Genomic DNA, 12758 nt, shown 5'->3' with positions numbered 1-12758 from the left:
TCTAGCATTTGCATGCCCCGCCCCTTCCTGTCCTCTGCTTCCAGCCGGCTGGCCGGAAAGCCTGGCAGCCGGGGGATGCTGGGAATCAGGCCAGGATGCCCTGGACAGCTCCCCGACAGGAAGTGGCCGGCGCCTCGCCCTCGCCTACCCGGGACACTGCTCCCCTGTAGCCAAAGGCCTATAGATAAGGCTTGGCCGTTCGTGGCCGTTCGGGGACGGGCGGGGCGGGCAAAGAAGGAAAAGGACTCTGTATTTTCCTTCATTGCTCAGAGAAGCCAAGGGCAGTGTCCACTTCTCTGCCTCCGTCCCTCCATCTCTCTCTCCCTCCCTCCCTCTCTCCCTCCCTCCCTCCCTCTCTCCCTCCCTCCCTCCCTCCCTCCCTCCCTTTCCTCGTCTCTTTCCGTCTCTACCTCTATCCTACTGACTTGCTGGAAAACTTCCTCATTTCGTTCCCCAGTGAAATGGATCCAAAAACGAAGGAAACTCTGAGGCTGGAAAAGCAGTCTCCTTCTGACATTTTTCTCTTCCAAAGTGCAGCGTCTGGATGGAGAAGGGAATAAAAATAAAAAAAAAGTTCCAGAAAACGTGAAAAATATATAAATAAATAAATAAAGCGCGTTTGCGGCAGATCAATGACATAAATAAATAAATAAAGCAAGACGCGGTGACCAGGGTGGCTTTATTCTCGCGCAAACACAGTAGCGCCACTTTACAGGTACAGGGTTTGGTAGTGAAGCGCTACTTTCGTTTTCTCATCTATCTTTCAACAGCATTGTTTTCCCCGGGTGGGGAAGTGCACCATTCCTGGAGGTACTGCAATACCAGGTTGATGCGTGGAGTGGACAGAGCAAGCTCCTATTCCATCTCCCTGTTCCAAAAATCAATTTAATATATGGTCCCCAGATAGAGGACGTATCAGATATTAAACTGATAAGAACAGATACTACACTTGATCTTAGCCAAAAGGCCGAGAAGCGATAACCAGAATGGTGCCAGAATTCGCACCTCCCGGAGCAATCTCCCTGGCTGACCCGGACCGGGGTCTTCCCTCGCACCGTCGCTTGAGGCCCTTTCGCCTCTTTTTCTGACTCCTAGTGGGAGCTCAGCATGTGCCCATAGAAAGGAGGCCCTGGCCTCGGGCCTTCTCCCGGCTCCCAGAGTCCTCCACGGCTCTCGCCTCGTTAGGCGTCACTTAGCATACCCACGTTGTCCTCTTTCTAGCATTTGCATGCCCCGCCCCTTCCTGTCCTCTGCTTCCAGCCGGCTGGCCGGAAAGCCTGGCAGCCGGGGGATGCTGGGAATCAGGCCAGGATGCCCTGGACAGCTCCCCGACAGGAAGTGGCCGGCGCCTCGCCCTCGCCTACCCGGGACACTGCTCCCCTGTAGCCAAAGGCCTATAGATAAGGCTTGGCCGTTCGTGGCCGTTCGGGGACGGGCGGGGCGGGCAAAGAAGGAAAAGGACTCTGTATTTTCCTTCATTGCTCAGAGAAGCCAAGGGCAGTGTCCACTTCTCTGCCTCCGTCCCTCCATCTCTCTCTCCCTCCCTCCCTCTCTCCCTCCCTCCCTCCCTCCCTCCCTCCCTCCCTCCCTTTCCTCGTCTCTTTCCGTCTCTACCTCGATCCTACTGACTTGCTGGAAAACTTCCTCATTTCGTTCCCCAGTGAAATGGATCCAAAAACGAAGGAAACTCTGAGGCTGGAAAAGCAGTCTCCTTCTGACATTTTTCTCTTCCAAAGTGCAGCGTCTGGATGGAGAAGGGAATAAAAATAAAAAAAAAGTTCCAGAAAACGTGAAAAATATATAAATAAATAAATAAAGCGCGTTTGCGGCAGATCAATGACATAAATAAATAAATAAAGCAAGACGCGGTGACCAGGGTGGCTTTATTCTCGCGCAAACACAGTAGCGCCACTTTACAGGGTTTGGTAGTGAAGCGCTACTTTCGTTTTCTCATCTATCTTTCAACAGCATTGTTTTCCCCGGGTGGGGAAGTGCACCATTCCTGGAGGTACTGCAATACCAGGTTGATGCGTGGAGTGGACAGAGCAAGCTCCTATTCCATCTCCCTGTTCCAAAAATCAATTTAATATATGGTCCCCAGATAGAGGACGTATCAGATATTAAACTGATAAGAACAGATACTACACTTGATCTTAGCCAAAAGGCCGAGAAGCGATAACCAGAATGGTGCCAGAATTCGCACCTCCCGGAGCAATCTCCCTGGCTGACCCGGACCGGGGTCTTCCCTCGCACCGTCGCTTGAGGCCCTTTCGCCTCTTTTTCTGACTCCTAGTGGGAGCTCAGCATGTGCCCATAGAAAGGAGGCCCTGGCCTCGGGCCTTCTCCCGGCTCCCAGAGTCCTCCACGGCTCTCGCCTCGTTAGGCGTCACTTAGCATACCCACGTTGTCCTCTTTCTAGCATTTGCATGCCCCGCCCCTTCCTGTCCTCTGCTTCCAGCCGGCTGGCCGGAAAGCCTGGCAGCCGGGGGATGCTGGGAATCAGGCCAGGATGCCCTGGACAGCTCCCCGACAGGAAGTGGCCGGCGCCTCGCCCTCGCCTACCCGGGACACTGCTCCCCTGTAGCCAAAGGCCTATAGATAAGGCTTGGCCGTTCGTGGCCGTTCGGGGACGGGCGGGGCGGGCAAAGAAGGAAAAGGACTCTGTATTTTCCTTCATTGCTCAGAGAAGCCAAGGGCAGTGTCCACTTCTCTGCCTCCGTCCCTCCACTCTCTCTCCCTCTCTCTCCCTCCTCTCCTCCCTCCCTCCCTCCCTCCCTCCCTCCCTCCCTCCCTTTCCTCGTCTCTTTCCGTCTCTACCTCGATCCTACTGACTTGCTGGAAAACTTCCTCATTTCGTTCCCCAGTGAAATGGATCCAAAAACGAAGGAAACTCTGAGGCTGGAAAAGCAGTCTCCTTCTGACATTTTTCTCTTCCAAAGTGCAGCGTCTGGATGGAGAAGGGAATAAAAATAAAAAAAAAGTTCCAGAAAACGTGAAAAATATATAAATAAATAAATAAAGCGCGTTTGCGGCAGATCAATGACATAAATAAATAAATAAAGCAAGACGCGGTGACCAGGGTGGCTTTATTCTCGCGCAAACACAGTAGCGCCACTTTACAGGGTTTGGTAGTGAAGCGCTACTTTCGTTTTCTCATCTATCTTTCAACAGCATTGTTTTCCCCGGGTGGGGAAGTGCACCATTCCTGGAGGTACTGCAATACCAGGTTGATGCGTGGAGTGGACAGAGCAAGCTCCTATTCCATCTCCCTGTTCCAAAAATCAATTTAATATATGGTCCCCAGATAGAGGACGTATCAGATATTAAACTGATAAGAACAGATACTACACTTGATCTTAGCCAAAAGGCCGAGAAGCGATAACCAGAATGGTGCCAGAATTCGCACCTCCCGGAGCAATCTCCCTGGCTGACCCGGACCGGGGTCTTCCCTCGCACCGTCGCTTGAGGCCCTTTCGCCTCTTTTTCTGACTCCTAGTGGGAGCTCAGCATGTGCCCATAGAAAGGAGGCCCTGGCCTCGGGCCTTCTCCCGGCTCCCAGAGTCCTCCACGGCTCTCGCCTCGTTAGGCGTCACTTAGCATACCCACGTTGTCCTCTTTCTAGCATTTGCATGCCCCGCCCCTTCCTGTCCTCTGCTTCCAGCCGGCTGGCCGGAAAGCCTGGCAGCCGGGGGATGCTGGGAATCAGGCCAGGATGCCCTGGACAGCTCCCCGACAGGAAGTGGCCGGCGCCTCGCCCTCGCCTACCCGGGACACTGCTCCCCTGTAGCCAAAGGCCTATAGATAAGGCTTGGCCGTTCGTGGCCGTTCGGGGACGGGCGGGGCGGGCAAAGAAGGAAAAGGACTCTGTATTTTCCTTCATTGCTCAGAGAAGCCAAGGGCAGTGTCCACTTCTCTGCCTCCGTCCCTCCATCTCTCTCTCCCTCCCTCCCTCTCTCCCTCCCTCCCTCCCTCCCTCCCTCCCTCCCTCCCTCCCTTTCCTCGTCTCTTTCCGTCTCTACCTCGATCCTACTGACTTGCTGGAAAACTTCCTCATTTCGTTCCCCAGTGAAATGGATCCAAAAACGAAGGAAACTCTGAGGCTGGAAAAGCAGTCTCCTTCTGACATTTTTCTCTTCCAAAGTGCAGCGTCTGGATGGAGAAGGGAATAAAAATAAAAAAAAAGTTCCAGAAAACGTGAAAAATATATAAATAAATAAATAAAGCGCGTTTGCGGCAGATCAATGACATAAATAAATAAATAAAGCAAGACGCGGTGACCAGGGTGGCTTTATTCTCGCGCAAACACAGTAGCGCCACTTTACAGGGTTTGGTAGTGAAGCGCTACTTTCGTTTTCTCATCTATCTTTCAACAGCATTGTTTTCCCCGGGTGGGGAAGTGCACCATTCCTGGAGGTACTGCAATACCAGGTTGATGCGTGGAGTGGACAGAGCAAGCTCCTATTCCATCTCCCTGTTCCAAAAATCAATTTAATATATGGTCCCCAGATAGAGGACGTATCAGATATTAAACTGATAAGAACAGATACTACACTTGATCTTAGCCAAAAGGCCGAGAAGCGATAACCAGAATGGTGCCAGAATTCGCACCTCCCGGAGCAATCTCCCTGGCTGACCCGGACCGGGGTCTTCCCTCGCACCGTCGCTTGAGGCCCTTTCGCCTCTTTTTCTGACTCCTAGTGGGAGCTCAGCATGTGCCCATAGAAAGGAGGCCCTGGCCTCGGGCCTTCTCCCGGCTCCCAGAGTCCTCCACGGCTCTCGCCTCGTTAGGCGTCACTTAGCATACCCACGTTGTCCTCTTTCTAGCATTTGCATGCCCCGCCCCTTCCTGTCCTCTGCTTCCAGCCGGCTGGCCGGAAAGCCTGGCAGCCGGGGGATGCTGGGAATCAGGCCAGGATGCCCTGGACAGCTCCCCGACAGGAAGTGGCCGGCGCCTCGCCCTCGCCTACCCGGGACACTGCTCCCCTGTAGCCAAAGGCCTATAGATAAGGCTTGGCCGTTCGTGGCCGTTCGGGGACGGGCGGGGCGGGCAAAGAAGGAAAAGGACTCTGTATTTTCCTTCATTGCTCAGAGAAGCCAAGGGCAGTGTCCACTTCTCTGCCTCCGTCCCTCCATCTCTCTCTCCCTCCCTCCCTCTCTCCCTCCCTCCCTCCCTCCCTCCCTCCCTCCCTCCCTTTCCTCGTCTCTTTCCGTCTCTACCTCGATCCTACTGACTTGCTGGAAAACTTCCTCATTTCGTTCCCCAGTGAAATGGATCCAAAAACGAAGGAAACTCTGAGGCTGGAAAAGCAGTCTCCTTCTGACATTTTTCTCTTCCAAAGTGCAGCGTCTGGATGGAGAAGGGAATAAAAATAAAAAAAAAGTTCCAGAAAACGTGAAAAATATATAAATAAATAAATAAAGCGCGTTTGCGGCAGATCAATGACATAAATAAATAAATAAAGCAAGACGCGGTGACCAGGGTGGCTTTATTCTCGCGCAAACACAGTAGCGCCACTTTACAGGGTTTGGTAGTGAAGCGCTACTTTCGTTTTCTCATCTATCTTTCAACAGCATTGTTTTCCCCGGGTGGGGAAGTGCACCATTCCTGGAGGTACTGCAATACCAGGTTGATGCGTGGAGTGGACAGAGCAAGCTCCTATTCCATCTCCCTGTTCCAAAAATCAATTTAATATATGGTCCCCAGATAGAGGACGTATCAGATATTAAACTGATAAGAACAGATACTACACTTGATCTTAGCCAAAAGGCCGAGAAGCGATAACCAGAATGGTGCCAGAATTCGCACCTCCCGGAGCAATCTCCCTGGCTGACCCGGACCGGGGTCTTCCCTCGCACCGTCGCTTGAGGCCCTTTCGCCTCTTTTTCTGACTCCTAGTGGGAGCTCAGCATGTGCCCATAGAAAGGAGGCCCTGGCCTCGGGCCTTCTCCCGGCTCCCAGAGTCCTCCACGGCTCTCGCCTCGTTAGGCGTCACTTAGCATACCCACGTTGTCCTCTTTCTAGCATTTGCATGCCCCGCCCCTTCCTGTCCTCTGCTTCCAGCCGGCTGGCCGGAAAGCCTGGCAGCCGGGGGATGCTGGGAATCAGGCCAGGATGCCCTGGACAGCTCCCCGACAGGAAGTGGCCGGCGCCTCGCCCTCGCCTACCCGGGACACTGCTCCCCTGTAGCCAAAGGCCTATAGATAAGGCTTGGCCGTTCGTGGCCGTTCGGGGACGGGCGGGGCGGGCAAAGAAGGAAAAGGACTCTGTATTTTCCTTCATTGCTCAGAGAAGCCAAGGGCAGTGTCCACTTCTCTGCCTCCGTCCCTCCATCTCTCTCTCCCTCCCTCCCTCTCTCCCTCCCTCCCTCCCTCTCTCCCTCCCTCCCTCCCTCCCTCCCTCCCTTTCCTCGTCTCTTTCCGTCTCTACCTCTATCCTACTGACTTGCTGGAAAACTTCCTCATTTCGTTCCCCAGTGAAATGGATCCAAAAACGAAGGAAACTCTGAGGCTGGAAAAGCAGTCTCCTTCTGACATTTTTCTCTTCCAAAGTGCAGCGTCTGGATGGAGAAGGGAATAAAAATAAAAAAAAAGTTCCAGAAAACGTGAAAAATATATAAATAAATAAATAAAGCGCGTTTGCGGCAGATCAATGACATAAATAAATAAATAAAGCAAGACGCGGTGACCAGGGTGGCTTTATTCTCGCGCAAACACAGTAGCGCCACTTTACAGGGTTTGGTAGTGAAGCGCTACTTTCGTTTTCTCATCTATCTTTCAACAGCATTGTTTTCCCCGGGTGGGGAAGTGCACCATTCCTGGAGGTACTGCAATACCAGGTTGATGCGTGGAGTGGACAGAGCAAGCTCCTATTCCATCTCCCTGTTCCAAAAATCAATTTAATATATGGTCCCCAGATAGAGGACGTATCAGATATTAAACTGATAAGAACAGATACTACACTTGATCTTAGCCAAAAGGCCGAGAAGCGATAACCAGAATGGTGCCAGAATTCGCACCTCCCGGAGCAATCTCCCTGGCTGACCCGGACCGGGGTCTTCCCTCGCACCGTCGCTTGAGGCCCTTTCGCCTCTTTTTCTGACTCCTAGTGGGAGCTCAGCATGTGCCCATAGAAAGGAGGCCCTGGCCTCGGGCCTTCTCCCGGCTCCCAGAGTCCTCCACGGCTCTCGCCTCGTTAGGCGTCACTTAGCATACCCACGTTGTCCTCTTTCTAGCATTTGCATGCCCCGCCCCTTCCTGTCCTCTGCTTCCAGCCGGCTGGCCGGAAAGCCTGGCAGCCGGGGGATGCTGGGAATCAGGCCAGGATGCCCTGGACAGCTCCCCGACAGGAAGTGGCCGGCGCCTCGCCCTCGCCTACCCGGGACACTGCTCCCCTGTAGCCAAAGGCCTATAGATAAGGCTTGGCCGTTCGTGGCCGTTCGGGGACGGGCGGGGCGGGCAAAGAAGGAAAAGGACTCTGTATTTTCCTTCATTGCTCAGAGAAGCCAAGGGCAGTGTCCACTTCTCTGCCTCCGTCCCTCCATCTCTCTCTCCCTCCCTCCCTCTCTCCCTCCCTCCCTCCCTCCCTCCCTCCCTCCCTTTCCTCGTCTCTTTCCGTCTCTACCTCGATCCTACTGACTTGCTGGAAAACTTCCTCATTTCGTTCCCCAGTGAAATGGATCCAAAAACGAAGGAAACTCTGAGGCTGGAAAAGCAGTCTCCTTCTGACATTTTTCTCTTCCAAAGTGCAGCGTCTGGATGGAGAAGGGAATAAAAATAAAAAAAAAGTTCCAGAAAACGTGAAAAATATATAAATAAATAAATAAAGCGCGTTTGCGGCAGATCAATGACATAAATAAATAAATAAAGCAAGACGCGGTGACCAGGGTGGCTTTATTCTCGCGCAAACACAGTAGCGCCACTTTACAGGGTTTGGTAGTGAAGCGCTACTTTCGTTTTCTCATCTATCTTTCAACAGCATTGTTTTCCCCGGGTGGGGAAGTGCACCATTCCTGGAGGTACTGCAATACCAGGTTGATGCGTGGAGTGGACAGAGCAAGCTCCTATTCCATCTCCCTGTTCCAAAAATCAATTTAATATATGGTCCCCAGATAGAGGACGTATCAGATATTAAACTGATAAGAACAGATACTACACTTGATCTTAGCCAAAAGGCCGAGAAGCGATAACCAGAATGGTGCCAGAATTCGCACCTCCCGGAGCAATCTCCCTGGCTGACCCGGACCGGGGTCTTCCCTCGCACCGTCGCTTGAGGCCCTTTCGCCTCTTTTTCTGACTCCTAGTGGGAGCTCAGCATGTGCCCATAGAAAGGAGGCCCTGGCCTCGGGCCTTCTCCCGGCTCCCAGAGTCCTCCACGGCTCTCGCCTCGTTAGGCGTCACTTAGCATACCCACGTTGTCCTCTTTCTAGCATTTGCATGCCCCGCCCCTTCCTGTCCTCTGCTTCCAGCCGGCTGGCCGGAAAGCCTGGCAGCCGGGGGATGCTGGGAATCAGGCCAGGATGCCCTGGACAGCTCCCCGACAGGAAGTGGCCGGCGCCTCGCCCTCGCCTACCCGGGACACTGCTCCCCTGTAGCCAAAGGCCTATAGATAAGGCTTGGCCGTTCGTGGCCGTTCGGGGACGGGCGGGGCGGGCAAAGAAGGAAAAGGACTCTGTATTTTCCTTCATTGCTCAGAGAAGCCAAGGGCAGTGTCCACTTCTCTGCCTCCGTCCCTCCATCTCTCTCTCCCTCCCTCCCTCTCTCCCTCCCTCCCTCCCTCCCTCCCTCCCTCCCTTTCCTCGTCTCTTTCCGTCTCTACCTCGATCCTACTGACTTGCTGGAAAACTTCCTCATTTCGTTCCCCAGTGAAATGGATCCAAAAACGAAGGAAACTCTGAGGCTGGAAAAGCAGTCTCCTTCTGACATTTTTCTCTTCCAAAGTGCAGCGTCTGGATGGAGAAGGGAATAAAAATAAAAAAAAAGTTCCAGAAAACGTGAAAAATATATAAATAAATAAATAAAGCGCGTTTGCGGCAGATCAATGACATAAATAAATAAATAAAGCAAGACGCGGTGACCAGGGTGGCTTTATTCTCGCGCAAACACAGTAGCGCCACTTTACAGGGTTTGGTAGTGAAGCGCTACTTTCGTTTTCTCATCTATCTTTCAACAGCATTGTTTTCCCCGGGTGGGGAAGTGCACCATTCCTGGAGGTACTGCAATACCAGGTTGATGCGTGGAGTGGACAGAGCAAGCTCCTATTCCATCTCCCTGTTCCAAAAATCAATTTAATATATGGTCCCCAGATAGAGGACGTATCAGATATTAAACTGATAAGAACAGATACTACACTTGATCTTAGCCAAAAGGCCGAGAAGCGATAACCAGAATGGTGCCAGAATTCGCACCTCCCGGAGCAATCTCCCTGGCTGACCCGGACCGGGGTCTTCCCTCGCACCGTCGCTTGAGGCCCTTTCGCCTCTTTTTCTGACTCCTAGTGGGAGCTCAGCATGTGCCCATAGAAAGGAGGCCCTGGCCTCGGGCCTTCTCCCGGCTCCCAGAGTCCTCCACGGCTCTCGCCTCGTTAGGCGTCACTTAGCATACCCACGTTGTCCTCTTTCTAGCATTTGCATGCCCCGCCCCTTCCTGTCCTCTGCTTCCAGCCGGCTGGCCGGAAAGCCTGGCAGCCGGGGGATGCTGGGAATCAGGCCAGGATGCCCTGGACAGCTCCCCGACAGGAAGTGGCCGGCGCCTCGCCCTCGCCTACCCGGGACACTGCTCCCCTGTAGCCAAAGGCCTATAGATAAGGCTTGGCCGTTCGTGGCCGTTCGGGGACGGGCGGGGCGGGCAAAGAAGGAAAAGGACTCTGTATTTTCCTTCATTGCTCAGAGAAGCCAAGGGCAGTGTCCACTTCTCTGCCTCCGTCCCTCCATCTCTCTCTCCCTCCCTCCCTCTCTCCCTCCCTCCCTCCCTCCCTCCCTCCCTCCCTTTCCTCGTCTCTTTCCGTCTCTACCTCGATCCTACTGACTTGCTGGAAAACTTCCTCATTTCGTTCCCCAGTGAAATGGATCCAAAAACGAAGGAAACTCTGAGGCTGGAAAAGCAGTCTCCTTCTGACATTTTTCTCTTCCAAAGTGCAGCGTCTGGATGGAGAAGGAAATAAAAATAAAAAAAAGTTCCATGGAAACTTGAGAACAAGTGCACAAGCTATCCCATTGACCTTTTACCACTGAATGAAAAAGGTCATGTTCGTCAAATATATACAGCAAATAATTACATTTACTCCAATTGTCTTCATCTGCATTCTCCTCTCCCCTGTCGCCATCCGGTTTCTGGGTTATATTGAAAAAGGACAAAGAGGTTAGTTACCCCTCTTTACCCCCCCCCCAGGTAAGTTCAGGGGGATTCCTTTGGGTCCACAGTTGTAATTGTCTACTTCGTTGCCTGATCATTTTTGCCCCCCCGTGTAAGTGTACAAGTGGACCCCTTTGGGTCCTCATGTTTTGTCAACTCTGTCTTCATCTTATCCGTACAGTGCAGCGCAGTCACGCAGTACACTGTGGATCATCTTTCGGCACGACAGTGTCGATGTCTCCTTCTTCCCAACTACCAGACGTTTTCTGAAAAACAGAACCATATCTTTAAAGCAGCACAGGAACCTCCAGCAGTACTGGAGGTCCCGAGTTTGTGTGTCCCTAGGAACAGACAGTACATCACAGAGTCAGCGGTGACGCATGATGTTGGTATCCAGGCCCTAGGCTCTGTGCCTAGGGCCTTCAGCACGTCCTGTGAGTATGCACACCCCGAAAAGAGATGGTAGGTTGTTTCGTCCGCAGTGCACCCTCTCGGCAGGACTTGTATCGGTTGAGCCCTCTTGCGTTCATGACAGGTATCACTGGCAGACCTCCTTGGATGGCCATCCAGGTGATGTCTTTGAGCTTGTTGGTCCAGGGCTAGGAGGCAACATTCTCCCACATTTGGTCTGCTGTGGCAGAGGGCAAGGTTGCTGATCGGTTCACTGACGTCCTTCACACATATTAGGCATTGGACGATGTTTGGACACCACGTGGCTGAGACGCCAGCCTCCAGACCAAACTCCTTGATGAACTTTCCCACTTTCTGGTAGAACCACGGGGTGTCCCAGTTGTAGGGGACGGCGCTCACTCATTCTGCCCATCCGAGGCGCCTCCATGTTAACAACAGGAAGAAACATGCCATCAGAAAGCTGGCGTGGCTCTCATCTTGGGTCCTCAGGGTGCTCCTCACGCAATGCCACTTGAAGATTCCCCTCAGGATGGGGGCAATGTTCGGCACTCCCTTGTCATGGGTCTTGAACATCACCTCCCTCTTCACTCTGTCCATCTTCGAGCTCCAGATGAAGTAGATCATTCTTGTGATGGCCTTGGCTGTACAGGTCTGCAATGGCCACACTTGAGTGACGTAGTAGAGCACTGGCAGGGTCTCGTTCCGCAGGACCAAAGACTTCCCTTCTTTCGTCAGCTTCCGGAGGCTCCAGAGTCTTAGCTTCTGCTTTGTCTTTGCCAGTCTCTCTTCCCATGTCTTCTCTTCAGCACCTTCTCCAACAAACCTGACTGCAAGGATCTTCAGGAGGTCCTGCTTGATGGGGAATGGCAGTGGGTCTCAGGTGAGGGTCCAGTGGCCGAAGAGTAGGGTTTCTGACTTGGCACTGTTGATCTGCGCTCCTGATGCCTTTCCAAACTCGATACAAGTCCTCTCCTGCTCTTTCATAGACTGTCCGTCCGTGCAGAAGACCTCAGAGTGTCCAGTCCATTAACTCATGGGAAACACTGTTGAACATCTTTTCCTGATCCAGGCTGACCAAGGCCATCAGAACCTTGCGGCTTTTGACGTACTCTATCGTGACCCGGACCAGGGCCATCCTGTCCATGATTTGCCGACCAGGTAGAACTATCTTCGCCATCACTTTCTTTAGGCGGTTGGCCATCACCGACATGAGGATTCTGTAGTCCACATTAAGGAGGTCTTCTCTCTCTCCCTTCTGCTTGTTCAAAACAAGTATCATGCCTTCAAGCAGGGATTGCGGCATATTGCCCTTACCCACCATTTCCTTGTATCGGTCCAGCAAGTCCAGGTGCGGATGGACGGCTGCCACGCACGTGGGAAGCGTGTATCTTGGGCCTGTACAAGCGCACAAAAGCGAATAGAGTACAGGCGCGCTTCTGGGACATGGGGCTTGTTACGGCCAAACGCTTGCTCACCAAGCACTGGAAGGCGACGGCCCCTCCGCACATCAGGCACTGGAGGGCATCCTTCGCCAACTGGGCGCAGGCGGAAAGTGCAGTACTCCTCCGTGAGGAAACTGCGGGACTCAGGCAGTACCCCATCGCTCACCTTTGGGATGGCCTCCTTGCCACCTTTCAGACGGCCTGCCGAACACGTGGGATAACCTAAACAATAGCTCCCGGCCCCCTCGGTCTGTTTATTCCCCTGACACATCTCATATACTGCGCGGCAGGCTACTACTGTCGGATATTTCTTGCGCTGTGTTATGGCGCACGCGCGGGACTTACCGCCGCTGCTACCCGAGAGGGCGCGCACACTGATGACCCCCCCCCCCCCCCCCACTCCCCCCCTCGCGACCGGCCACTCGACGCGCTCCCCGGGCGGTCCGGCTACGTCCTGCTGGACAGCCCCTATCTCCTCACACATTGCTGCAAGCGGATCTCCACTTTCCCCCCCCCCCTCACCCCTCTTCTTCTAGCCCCTTCCCGAGTTCTCGA

General features: G+C 53.3%; 8 non-coding genes across 8 annotated transcripts; all 8 read right to left on the bottom strand.

Moving 5' to 3' along the window:
• Positions 1 to 788: 788 nt before the first annotated feature.
• On the bottom strand, positions 789 to 979 carry LOC146817452 (U2 spliceosomal RNA). The gene has a single exon (XR_014964818.1). It is a non-coding gene; the product is annotated as a U2 spliceosomal RNA (small nuclear RNA).
• A 1007-nt stretch (positions 980 to 1986) lies between these two features.
• Positions 1987 to 2177, bottom strand: LOC146817451 (U2 spliceosomal RNA). The gene has a single exon (XR_014964817.1). It is a non-coding gene; the product is annotated as a U2 spliceosomal RNA (small nuclear RNA).
• Positions 2178 to 3189: 1012 nt separating this feature from the next.
• Positions 3190 to 3380, bottom strand: LOC146817450 (U2 spliceosomal RNA). Its single transcript, XR_014964816.1, has one exon. It is a non-coding gene; the product is annotated as a U2 spliceosomal RNA (small nuclear RNA).
• Positions 3381 to 4391: 1011 nt separating this feature from the next.
• LOC146817449 (U2 spliceosomal RNA) lies at positions 4392 to 4582 on the bottom strand. Its single transcript, XR_014964815.1, has one exon. It is a non-coding gene; the product is annotated as a U2 spliceosomal RNA (small nuclear RNA).
• A 1007-nt stretch (positions 4583 to 5589) lies between these two features.
• On the bottom strand, positions 5590 to 5780 carry LOC146817448 (U2 spliceosomal RNA). The gene has a single exon (XR_014964814.1). It is a non-coding gene; the product is annotated as a U2 spliceosomal RNA (small nuclear RNA).
• A 1019-nt stretch (positions 5781 to 6799) lies between these two features.
• Positions 6800 to 6990, bottom strand: LOC146817447 (U2 spliceosomal RNA). Its single transcript, XR_014964813.1, has one exon. It is a non-coding gene; the product is annotated as a U2 spliceosomal RNA (small nuclear RNA).
• A 1003-nt stretch (positions 6991 to 7993) lies between these two features.
• On the bottom strand, positions 7994 to 8184 carry LOC146817446 (U2 spliceosomal RNA). The gene has a single exon (XR_014964811.1). It is a non-coding gene; the product is annotated as a U2 spliceosomal RNA (small nuclear RNA).
• A 1003-nt stretch (positions 8185 to 9187) lies between these two features.
• On the bottom strand, positions 9188 to 9378 carry LOC146817445 (U2 spliceosomal RNA). The gene has a single exon (XR_014964810.1). It is a non-coding gene; the product is annotated as a U2 spliceosomal RNA (small nuclear RNA).
• Positions 9379 to 12758: the final 3380 nt, after the last annotated feature.

The sequence above is a fragment of the Triturus cristatus genome, chromosome 6 (assembly GCF_964204655.1).
Source record: "Triturus cristatus chromosome 6, aTriCri1.1, whole genome shotgun sequence".
In the NCBI taxonomy this organism is placed as follows: Eukaryota; Metazoa; Chordata; class Amphibia; order Caudata; family Salamandridae; genus Triturus; species Triturus cristatus.
Note: the sequence above shows the minus strand (reverse complement) of the source record. Positions and strands in the feature narration are given on the sequence as shown.